Source organism: Loxodonta africana, chromosome 8 (assembly GCF_030014295.1).
Source record: "Loxodonta africana isolate mLoxAfr1 chromosome 8, mLoxAfr1.hap2, whole genome shotgun sequence".
Lineage (NCBI taxonomy): Eukaryota > Metazoa > Chordata > Mammalia > Proboscidea > Elephantidae > Loxodonta > Loxodonta africana.
The window spans coordinates 5,554,536-5,567,685 of record NC_087349.1 but is presented as its reverse complement, the minus strand read 5'-3'; the positions used below and the strand labels follow the sequence as shown (position 1 = coordinate 5,567,685).

Genomic DNA, 13,150 nt, shown 5'->3' with positions numbered 1-13,150 from the left:
ACAACCTCATGTAGTAGTTCCTACATAAAAACACTTTGATCAGCTTTGGCCACAATACTTCCCTCATATTATCTCAGAATTGTGACTCACACAATTACTGGCTGGGCGTACATACATCATCATTATTTTAAATGAGTGTCAGGTGTGCAAATGCATTTTGTTTCCAATGGAAGCCCTATTAATGCTTTCAAAATGTGGATGAATACAAACTAGTGGCCAAAGGCTAGATCCATGAATAGGTCCATGATTACAAATAATGTGACAATTCAAGACAGTAAAACTCTTTGTATGCTTCCATACACTCGGTCCACAGGAGCGGAGATTGAGTAAGCGTGTGAAGGTCTAATACAGAGTGCTTAACTTCACAGAACATGATGTTCTAGCTTAAATAATCCCCCATATTCTACATCACAACACAACCACCCAGCCTCCTACCTAACATTACCATTTCCTCATCTCCTTAATGGCTGCCAGGATGATGTACTCTATACCTGTCATATCTGAGTTGGGTGGGAAATAGAGGCAAAGCTCTTTTCTGTGTGAAGCTCATGATTCATCAAGTTGCGAGTTTTGAGGTTAACCCAGAGAATTGTAGTAAGAGCTTCTGCCAGGCACCCTTCACCTCCTTTTTCCTTAGACTATGAATCATGGAATTCAGCATGGGTGTTAAAATGGCACCGAAGAGTAGGTCTGGACGTAAGTGAAAATGGCCATGCCATAGCACAGGACCACCACCGTGAGGTAAGAGGCACATGTGTGGAAGACTTTTCTCCTCCCCTTTGCAGATTGAATCTTTAGGATGATGGAGATGATCTGAATATATGACAAGAGAGCCAGGCAGTAGGATATCATCGGCAGGACGAAGTCAGAAATCAAGACTGCAACCTCCTTGGAGGATATGTCTACACAGGCCAGCCTGAGCATAGCTAGGAGTCACAGGATATGAGATCAATAAGCTTGTTTGTGCACATGGGAAGCTTAAAGGTGATGGCAGTATGCAAGAGATAGTTGATGGAACCACTGACCCAGGATGAGAAGGCCAACCTTGTGCATAGCCCTCTCTGCATGATGGCCGAATATCACATAGAAGTCATATGCCACCACTGCCAGTAGAATAAACTCAATCCCACCAAACCCCAGGGAGAAAAACAGTTGGGCTGCACAGCTCAGGTAGGTGATTACTTTATGTTCCATAGGAAAATGCACCAATACCTGAGGGACTATGCTCCTGGCATAAGAGATATCTACAAGGGAAAGTTTGGTGAGGAAGAAACATGTGGACATGTGGAGTCAGCTGTCTAGTTTTATCAGAAGAACAATGAGAAAGTTTCCCAGCACTGTCACCAGGTACATGATAAAAAATAGAACAAAGGGTGACACCTGAGTGCCCCGGTCACTGGACAGGCCAAGGAGAATAAATCACTCCTCCACATCTGTTTTTTTTTTCACGTTAGAAAATGAGAGGATTGTTAATCTGCAGAGAGAATGAGAAATAACAGTAGTTGTTGAATCAGAGAACCTTGAGAAAGCATGTTGGGTATGCCCAGCCAGCCTTTGCCAGGTAGTTCAGATCTTCATTAGGTCCAGATGATGGGCTTGATCCCTATATGAATTACATCTACCCTGCACCAGGAAGACAGGACGGTAGCTTGATAAGGATCTGATGTGATCTCAGGGAGGCTAGTGGAAGCCTACAGATAAAGAAATAAAATTTTATCACCTCTACGTATTCACCAGCATATCTCAAATTCTAGGGAACATCAAGCAGAAATTGGTGTTGTTGTTAGGTGCCATTGATTCAGCTCTGACTCAGCGACCCTATGTACAACAGAACAAAACTCTGTCCAGTCCTGCACCATTCTCACAGTTGCTGCTGTGCTTGAGCCCATTCATGCAGCCACTGTGTTAGTTCATCTCATTGGGGGTCTTCCTCTTTTTCACTGACCCTCCAGTGTACCAAGCATGACGTCCTTCTCCAGGGACTGACCCTTTCTGATAACATGTCCACAGTATGTGAGATGTAGCCTTACCATCCTTGCTTCTAAGGAGCATCCCGGTAGTACTTCTTCCAAGATATATTTCTTTTGGTTCTTTTGGAAGCTCATGGTATATTCAATATCCTTTGCCAACACCACAATTCAGACCTGTCAATTCTTCTTCAGTCTTCCTTATTCATTGTCCAGCTTTCACATGTACATGAGGCGATTGAAAACGCCCCAGCTTGGATCAGGTGCACCTTAGTCCTCAAGGTGACATCTTTGCTTTTCAACATTTTAAAGAGGTCTTTTGCAGCCAATTTGCCCAATAAAATGCATCTTTTGATTTCTTGACTGCTGCTTCTATGGGTGTTGATTGTGGATCCAAGTAAAATGAAACCGTTGACAACCTCAGTCTTTTCTCCATTGTTGTTGTTGTTTACTGGTCCAGTTGCGAGAATTTTTGTTTTCTTCATGTTAAGGTGTAATCCTTTCTGAAGGCTGTGGTCTTTGATCTTCATCAGTAAGTGAAGCTTCAAGTCCTCTTCACTTTCACCAAGTAAGGTTGTGTCATCTGCATAGCACAGGTTGTTAATGAGTCTGCCTCCCATCCTGATGTCTCGCTCTTCTTCATATAGTCCAGCCTCTCACATTATTTGCTCAGCATACAGATTGACTAGGTATGGTGAAAGGATACAACCCTGATGCACACCTTTCCTGACTTTAAACCTTGCAGTATCCCCTTGTTCTGTTCGAAAGATTGCCTCTTGATCCATGTACAGATTCGTCATGAGCATATTTAAGTGTTCCAGAATTCCCATTCTCCGCCATGTTGTCCAAAATTTGTTATGATCCACACAGTCGAATGCCTTAACATAGTTAATAAAACACAGGTAAACACTTTCTGATATTCTCTGCTCTCAGCTAGGATCCATCTGACATCATCAATGATAATCCCCGTTCCACATCCTCTTCTAAATCTGGTTTGAATTTCTGGCAGTTCCCTGTCGATATACTGCTGCAGCTGCTTTTGAATAATCTTCAGCAAAATTTTGCTGGCATGTGATATTAATGGTACTGTTAGATAATTTCCACATTCAGCTGAATCACTTTTCTTAGATTAGGCATAAATGTGGATCTCTCCCAGCTGGCTGGCCAGGGAGCTGTCTTCCAAATTTCTCGCACTGCCTCCTTCAGTGAAACATCTCAATTGGAAGTCCGTAAATTCCTGTAGCTTTGTTTTTCACCAATGCCTTCAGGGCAGCTTGGACTTCTTCCTTCAGTACTCTCAGTTCCAGATCATTTGTTACCTCCAGTAATGGTTGAACGTTGACCAATGCTTTTTGGTATAGTGCCTCTGTGTATTCTTTCCATCTTCTTTTGATTCTTCCTGGTTCATTTAACATTTTCCCAGTAGAATCCTTCTGTATTGCAACTCGAGGCTTGGAATTTTTCTTCAGCTCTTTCACCTTGAGAAATACTGAGTGAAATAGAAATAGTTTACATTAAAAAAAATTGTAAACATTGTTATTATGACTGCATGCCTGCCTATTGAATAAATTTTATTTAATTTCAGTAAACAAAAACAAGAGTACGTAGGAGATAGAAGAGGCAGGTGGGGTTTGGAGCAGAAATAGAGCTCCTTGGCTCATCTGAGAACTGACACAGAGGAAAGAAGACTGCCTATTTTCCAAGTTCCACTCTTGACAAAGAACCAAAAAAATAGAAATAACTATTTCCAGAAATGCTTTTCATATATTGTTCAGAGAGTTGCATCTATTTTCTAGGAAACTCATTCATCTCAGTACCTGATCTCCTTTTCAACAGTTTCTGCTTTTCTGCCCTATCATGATAGCTCCACCATCACCCCTCACTTTCTCACCTTTAACCATGATCATGCTCAGAAAACATCTACATGCTTCAAAGTAGACGTTCAAATTCAAATTCTGAGGCATCAGAAAATGCTTCATGAAGCTATCTGTTTACCTTTGATGAGCAAACACAAGATATGCATCACAAAATTGACATCTGCCTTTTACTCTAACAAACATGTATGAAGTGCCATCTTTGCCGTATGCCAGGATCTCAAGGGTGACTATTACTCTTTCCTCTGCTGAAAAAGGTGATCTGTTTCATGGAGAGAAGACTCAGGCTATGATTTCTGTGATCCTCTTACCTTCCCCTCCCACACACACACAACCCCACACATCTCTGGAATAGCTTGTGTTTTCTCACAAATAATTGGCAAATTCACATCCTAGAAGAAGCAAGAGCTTCAGAGCCCAGCAGCCTCAGCTCTGAATCCATGTCTCTTTACCTTCTGTGGCCTTGAGCAAGCTCCTTACCCTCTCAGAGCCTCACATTTCTTCATCTGTAGGATGTGGATAATATTGGCCACTGAAAGGGTTGTGGTGAAATATCATGGATGAAATACAACTTTATTTTCTGCCAGTCATGGAGTCCCTTTTGAGACTCAGTAGGATCAGGATTTGAAAGGCTAAATGAAGGGGGAAGCATGTGTGGGCCAAAATGATAACATATTCACAGTTAATACTGTCTACATTACCTTCAGATCAGCTTCAGCTAAATACAGCTGTAGCCCTGTTCTGACTTCAGGGTGCAGTAGAGACTAAGTGTGCTTCATATCTGTCATGGATTGAATTATGTCTCCCAAAAAATGTGGGTATCAACTTGGTTAAGCCACCATTCCCAGTATTGTGTGGTTTTCCTTCATTTGGTGATTGTAATTTTATGTTGAGAGGATTAGGGTGGGATTGTAACACCACCCTTACTCAGGTCACCTCCCTGATCCAAGGTAAAGGGGATTTCCCTGGGGTGCAGTCTGCACTACCTTTTCATCTCTCAAGAGATAAAGGGAAGCAAGCAGACAGTTGGAGACCTCATACCACCAAGAAAGCAGCACCAGTAGCAGAACTCTTCCTTTGGCCCCAGGGTCCCTGTGCCCTGGAAGCTCTTGGACCAGGGGAAGATTGAGGACAAGGACTTTCTTCCAGAGCCGACAAAGAGAGAAAGACTTCCCCCGGAAGTGACACCCTGAATTTGGACTTGTAACCTACTAGACTGTGAGCGAATAAATTTCTCTTTGTTAAAGCCATCCACTTGTGGTATTTCTGTTATGGCAGCACTAGATGACTAAGACAGTATCTAACCACTCATATAAGGGAGTGAAAACTTGGTCTTTCTAGCTCTAACTAATTTGTAGGATCTGTAGTTTTCCTAAACCTCTGTTTTTCACTGAAGTCAAATGACTAAGGGAAATACTTGAGAATATTTTCTCCTCTTGTCTATACAAACAAGATATCAAAAACCTCCTGGTACAGGGTCAGGCACACAGCTGATGTTAAAACCAGTTGCTGAGTAATGAAGACAGTTAAGAGTCACTCCTATTTAGTTCTTCCTCCTGTATTAGACTGTTTCTTATCCTCTGTTCAGTCTCCTTCCCAACACCAGCTGCATTGTCTTTTTGCCAGGTAACTCATCTTCCTTTATAAACAATAAACTACCATTTTACATACTTTGGGTCATTTTTCTCTCATATTCAACAAACCTCAAACCACGCCTCTACATATATGTTTTGTTCTCTCTCAGAACATCATATCAGGAGTGGCCCATACCTGTGGTTCATCTTCTTAGCCATGAGCACCATGGGGGAAGAGCTTCCTTGTGCCGTGTTTTATAAATGGTGGTGGATATAGGGTAATTACTGTGGCTATCAGTAGATGGAGTACATGATAGAAAATGGGGTAAAAATAGAGTACATAACATGAAATATACCACAGAAATATTCCATGAAAAACTATCTCTTTTAGTGCCCTTCTTGAAATTCCAATATTACTGATTTATTCCTTTTATGTCTTTTACTACTTTTATGCCCATTGTCCTTTTTGAGAAGTGTTTAAAAATGAAAATAATACTATATGGGAGGTTTGAATATGAAGAACTTGAAGTGATTGAGAACCAGTATATCAGCTCACACAGATTCTTTACAACAGGTCATGTAAGAGTAGGGGATAGAGAGCCTTAGATGTGGTGAGGATTAGAAATGACCCTGAAATTGTAGGAAAAGACAGGGAAGACGTGTGGACAAGAAGGCCTCTCTTTTAAAATATTGCCTCTATTTCACCCTAGTTAAAACTACTTTCATGTGCCTTCTCCGATTATCCAGCAATTACAACACAGGAATAAAGACAAAAAAAAAAAAAAAAAAAAAATAGGTGTTCAGATTTGTCACACCACTCATTTTACTTGACATATTATATCTAATTTAAAAGTTAATTTTTAGTCAGTCCTTATTGAATCATGAAGGTTAGGCATCTCCCACTTTAAGCTCTTACCAGTTAATCCTTAGATGGGAGTCCATTCACTCCCAGCTCTTTACAGCTCTGCAAGGTGCCTGAGAGGTAAGATGCAACTCAGTAACAATATGATTTCTTAACATAAGTGCCCTTGTAGCCCTTCACTGTGCTCTTGCCATATTCCTGTCTTGGTCATCTAGTGCTGCTGTAATAGAAATTACATCCACAAGTGGATGGCTTTAACAAAGAGAAGTTTACTCTCTCACATTCCAGTAGGCTGGAAGTCCAAATTCAGGGTGCCAGCTCCAGGGGAAGGCTTTCTCTCTCCGCCAGCTCTGGAGAAAGGTCCTTGTGATGCATCAGTTTTCCCTTGGTCTAAGAGCATCTTAGCTCAGAAATCTCAGGTCCAAAGGACATGTTCTGTTCCCGGTGCTGCTTTCTTGGTGGTATGAGATTCCCAACTCTCTGCTTGCTTTCCTTTCCTTTTATCTCTTCAAAGATAAAAAGGTGGTGCAGGCCACACTCCAGGGAAACTCCCTTTATGTTGGATTAGGGAGGTAATCTGAGTAAGGGTGGTGTTACAATCCCACCCTAATCCTCTCAACATAAAATTACAATCACGAAATAGAGAACAGTCACACAATACTGGGAATCATGGCCCAACCAGACTGATACACACATTTTTTGGGGACATGATTCAATCCATGACACTAGTAATGAGAAGACCTTGAAGAATCCATGAGCAGCGCTCATCAGGAAGAAGGAAGGTGGGAATCCTGACGCACAAACAAAATCAACAAAGCCAACACATCTTTTCCCTCTGACACTGCCACACAGTCAGGATCATCACTTTCCGTTCTCCCATCTTCACATGTTTCTTTTAGCACAGTTTATCAGCTTTTGATATTTACTGATTTTTCAGGACTTAGTTTACATGCTATTCTATGGACCAAGACTCCGAAGTACTTGATTTGTCTTTGCAAAGAAGGAAGTATTCAGTGCTTGATACTTGAGTCTCTTTTTCACTTGCAACATTCAAAGCCACATTCTATTACCCCACATCAGTGAGTCTAATCTACATTTAAAAACTGTCTAACAACATTATCCACTTCTATGTCTGTCTCCTTCAATAAATTACCTTCTCCCTTTACTGACATATTAGACAAAGAGAAGACTCAGGGGGTTATGCACACTATAAAAGGATTTCTCAGTGCCTCACCTTCCTGCACTGCATTAGATTTCAAATCCTCTCCACTGTTCATCAATGATACTAAGTCAAAGAGTGCATGGGTAGACAAAACCATGGATCAGCCTCCAAAATCCAGTCCCAAGAAGCGACAAACTCAAGTCTGAGGCCATCACCCAAGTGATCTACCATTCGTTACAGAGATGAAGCCCTGCAGCTAAGTGGTAAGAGCCCAGCAGCCTTCTGTCTCCTGAATTTGTTTGTACATCATCTTTAAAATAACATTCCAATTTGAGTCCAATTATTTAGATCCAGTTTCTCCCTCATGCATAGCCCTGAAATTTACCTTCCATGACATATTGTGTCATGGCTTCATTCTGTAAATATTCATCTTCTTTATATCTCTTTTCCCTTGTAGCTAAGACTAGGGTATTTTTCTGCAGTATAATCCCCTCATTCTGGCAACTCACCACAGTGCAATACTTAAAGCCATTTCTTGAGAAGCATCGAAATGAGAGTCAGAGGACCTCCATTCTAGTCCCAGTTCACATTCTGAGTGCCCTATGACTCTAAGCAAATCTACATAAGTGGAAAAACATACCATGCTCAAGGATAGGAAGACTCAACGTTGTGAAAATGGAATTTCTACCCAAACTGATGTATAGATATAATGCAATCCCTATCCAAATACCAACTGCATTCTTCAACTCAATGAAAAAACTAATCACAAACCTTATATGGAAAGGAAAGAGGCCCCAGATAAGTAAAGCATTATTGAAAAAGAAGAACAAGGTAGGAGGACTCACTCTAACTGATCTCAGAACCACTATAAAACCATGGCAGTCCAAACAGCCTGGTATGGTACAATGATGGACACATAGACCAATGGAAAAGAATTGAGAGCCCAGGCATAAATCTATCCACCTATGATCAGCTGATTTTTGACAAAGACCCAAAGTTCATTAAAGGGGGGAAAAGACAATCTCTTTAACAAATAATGCTGGCAAAACTGAAGGTCCCTCTGCAAAAAAATGAAACAGGACTCATACCTCACACCACACACAAAAACTAATTCAAAATGGATCAAAAACTTGAATATAAAACCAAAAACTATAAAGATCATAGAAGAAAAAAATAGGAACAAAGCTAGGGGTTGTAATATATGGCACAAATAGGATATACAAAGCATAACTAACAATGCACAAGCACCAGAAAACAAACTAGATAACTGGGAGCTCCAAAAAATTAAACTCGTATGCCCATCAAAAGACTTCACCAAAACAGTAAAAAGAGAGTGAGCCTACAGACTGGGAATTTTATTTTTTTTTTTGGCTACAACATATGTAATAAGGTTTTAATCTCTAAAATCTACAAGATACTGAAAGACCTCAACAACAAAAAGACAAAAAACTCAATTAAAAAATGGGTGAAGGATATGAACAGACACTTCACCACTGAAGAAGACATTCAGGCAGCTAACAGACACATGAGGAAATACTTTTTATTATTAGCCACCAGAGAAATGCAAATCAAAACTTCATTGAATACCATCTCATCCAACATTACTAGCAGTGATCAAAAGAGAAAATAACAAATGTTGGAGAGGTTGCGGGGAGATTGGAACTCTTATACATTGCTGTTGGGAATGAAAAATGGTACAACCATTATGTAAAACAATATGATGCTTCCCTAAAAAGCTAGCAATAGAAATACCATGCAATCCAGTTATCCCACTCCTAGGAATATATCCTAAAGAAATAAGAGCCATCACACAGATAGACATATGCACATCCATGCTCGTTGCAACATTATTCACAATAGAAAAAAGATGGAAACCTAAGTGCCTATCAACAGACGAATAAATAAACAAATTAAATGTACATACACACGATGGAATACTACTAGATGAAGAACAATGGTGAATCCACAAAACATCTCACAACATGGATAAATCTGGAGGGCCTTATGCTGAGCGAAAGAAGTAAATCGCAAAAGGAAAAACACTGTACAAGACCACTATTATAAAAACTCAAGAAAACGTTTATATATAGGAAGAAAGAACTTTTGATGTTTTCAAGAAAGGGGAGGGTTGGAGGGGAAAATCATTAACAAGATAGTAGATTAGTGTTAACTTCGGTGAAGCAAATGACAGTGCACAATATAAGAAAAGTCAGCACAACTTGACCAAGGCAAGGTCAAAGAAACTTCATAGACACATCGAAACACCATGAGGGAGTCAGTTATGGGGCTGAGGGCTGGAGACCATGGTCACGGTGGTCATCTAGGGGTCAGCTGGCATAACAAAATTCATAAAGAAAATGTTCTACATCCAACTTTGGTGAGTAGCATCTGGGGGTCTTAAAAGCTTCCGAGCATACCACTGTGATTCAGAGTTCTGGCGTCCAAACTTCCCCCGCCAATGGCAGCTGGGCTGATACAGGCGTGATCTTCCGTAGGAACATCTTCCGGTTCTACCAGACACTGGCACTATCAGTACCTTTTCTGCTGTTCCTGATATCCACTGTCCTGCTCATGTTCTCTCTGCACCAGCACCTGCACCAGATGAGGTGTTGTCATCCAGGGCCTCGAGACCCCAGCACCCAGGCACACACCATGGCCCTCAAGTCACTGGCCTTCTTCCTTGTCTTCTACACATCCTACTTCCTGTCCCTGCTTGAGGAGATGGTGATGGCCACCCCCCTGCAGCTTCACTGGTACTGGGCCTGGCGGGTGGTGACCTACTCTGGCATCTCCCTGCACTCCACCATCCTGCTGCTCAGCAGCCCTAGGCTCAGGAGGGTACTAAAGAACAGGTTGCAGGGCTGTGGGGCCATAGGCTGTTAGGGGCCTGTGCAGAGGGCCAGGTTCCTCCTGATGGCCCAGAGCAGGAGCCAGTGCTGGGGTGAACAATCCCATGGGAGTCGAGGAATCATAAGTTGTGGACCTTCTCTCTTCTATCTCCACTCTTTATTCCTTTTCCTCCCTCCCAGGACCCTGATTATCCCTTTCTCTCCCTCTGTCTTTCCATCAGAGGCTGGTGCAAACAGTTAATATGCGCCTTTGCTAACTGAAGGTTTGAAAGTTTGAGTCCACACGGAGGGCTCAGAAGGAGAAACAATGGTGGTTTAGCGGTAGAATCATCACCTTCCATGCAGGAGACTGGGGTTCCATTGTTGGCCAATGCACCTCACCCGCAGCCACCACCTGTCTGTCAGTGGGGGCCTGTGTGTTACTGTGATGCTGAACAGGTTTCAGCAGAGCTTCCAGACTAAAACAGGCTAGGAAGAGAGGACTGGCAATCTACTTCTGGAAATCAGCCATTGAAAACCCTATAAAGCACAGTCTACTCAGACACACATTTGGTGCCATAAGTCCAACTGGCTCCACAGAAACTGGTCTCCGCATCATCCCCTAGTCTGGATCACAGACATAGGACAGCTATGTGCCCCGGCAGCTTTTCTCCTCCAGGTCTTTCGAGGCTGAGCAGCCAAATGACGCTTTAGAAGTCTCATCTGATCTGTACTCCCTTCAGAGACCTGTAGTGGTCATTGGTTATCTCTGTGGTCAAGCTTTGTTTGTGTGGACAGTCCAGCCCCTTCTGCTTCATGATACCAAATATACCCCTCACCCTGGCCCTATTCTTCACTCAGTTTCTCTGCTTCAGCCCAGGAAAGCTTCTCTCCAGCCTCCCATTATTTTTTCCCTCTAGACTCCAGGTCTTTAGCTCACCTGGAATTTCTTTCTTCCACCCCTCTGCCAGTCATTCCCTTCTGCTGAGCCCTGTTGTTGTTGCTAGCTGCTGTCAAGCCATCCCTGATTCACAGCGACCCCATGTACAACAGAACAAAATGCTGCCCGGACCTACACCATCTTCATGATTCTCTTGAATCAGAGCATTGTGATCCTTAGGGTTTTCACTGGCTGATTTTCAGAAGTACAACTCCAGGCCTTTCTTCCTAGTTCAACTTACTCTTGAATCTCCACTGAAATTTGTTCGGCATCATAGAAACACATAAACCTCCATGGACGGATGGGGGCTGGCTGTGTATGAGGTGCATTGGCTGGGAATCAAACCCAGCTTCCCTGCATGAAAGGTAAGTATTCTACTGCTGAACCAGCACTCACCCCTCCTTCTGTGTCCTGTTTAAGACCAATGCCACCCATGGGATATTTCCATTTGATCATATGGAAGGTTGAGGGCTCAGGAGAATCCTGGGCCACTGTAGAATTGTCCATGACTTCCTGTGTTCATGATGTGGTGAATTAAATTGACATGGCTGATGTGAAAATGCTTTTTGGTATTGGTCAACAGGGGATAGAGAAGGAAAACAAAGGAAATCCTCTAGGTTTCCTAATTTTTCCAATCCTACTCTTCGTGTGACCACATAGGAGGAGGAGCTCATAGGCCATTGTCCAGGGTGGTAGTTTCCAGATCAGGGTGTTCACACCCAGAGTGTGTGCACAAGCTAATCCTTGGGAAGTGGGAAGAAGATGTGAATACATCAGCTTACGTTTATTTTTATCTTGTCCTCTTGATTTCTGTTTTTGTGTATATTTTATAATGTATGTGATGTATTAGTACAGTTAGTGCATACATGTCATTCAAAATAAATGAAGGTCTACATGGTGGGTGTCTTAGGCTGTGTTCTCTAGAGGAGCAAATTGAGCAAAGTGTATAGATAGATAGATGATAGATAGATTAGATAGATAGATTAGATGGATAGATAGATAGATGATAGATAGACAGGCAGACAGACAGATGATAGATGATAGATAGATAGATAGATAGATAGATAGACAGACAGACAGACAGACAGATAGATAGACAGACAGACAGACAGACAGACAGACAGATAGATAGATAGATAGACAGACAGATAGACAGACAGACAGACAGACAGACAGACAGATAGATAGATAGATAGATAGACAGATAGATAGACAGACAGACAGACAGACAGACAGACAGACAGACAGACAGATAGATAGACAGACAGACAGACAGACAGACAGACAGACAGACAGACAGACAGATAGATAGACAGACAGACAGACAGACAGACAGACAGACAGACAGATAGATAGATAGACAGACAGACAGACAGACAGACAGACAGACAGACAGATAGACAGACAGACAGACAGACAGACAGACAGACAGACAGATAGATAGACAGACAGACAGACAGACAGACAGACAGACAGACAGATAGATAGATAGACAGACAGACAGACAGACAGACAGACAGACAGACAGACAGATAGATAGATAGACAGACAGACAGACAGACAGACAGACAGACAGACAGACAGATAGATAGATAGATAGACAGACAGATAGACAGACAGACAGACAGACAGACAGACAGACAGACAGATAGACAGATAGATAGATAGATAGACAGACAGACAGACAGACAGACAGACAGACAGATAGATAGATAGATAGATAGACAGACAGACAGACAGACAGATAGATAGATAGACAGACAGACAGACAGACAGACAGACAGACAGACAGATAGATAGATAGATAGATAGACAGACAGACAGACAGACAGACAGACAGACAGATAGATAGATAGATAGATAGACAGACAGACAGACAGACAGACAGACAGACAGACAGATAGATAGATAGATAGACAGACAGACAGACAGACAGACAGACA

General features: G+C 42.0%; 1 pseudogene; it reads right to left on the bottom strand.

Moving 5' to 3' along the window:
- Positions 1-499: 499 nt before the first annotated feature.
- LOC100662055 (olfactory receptor-like protein OLF3) lies at positions 500-10,055 on the bottom strand (annotated as a pseudogene).
- Between the last annotated feature and the right edge of the window lie 3,095 nt (positions 10,056-13,150).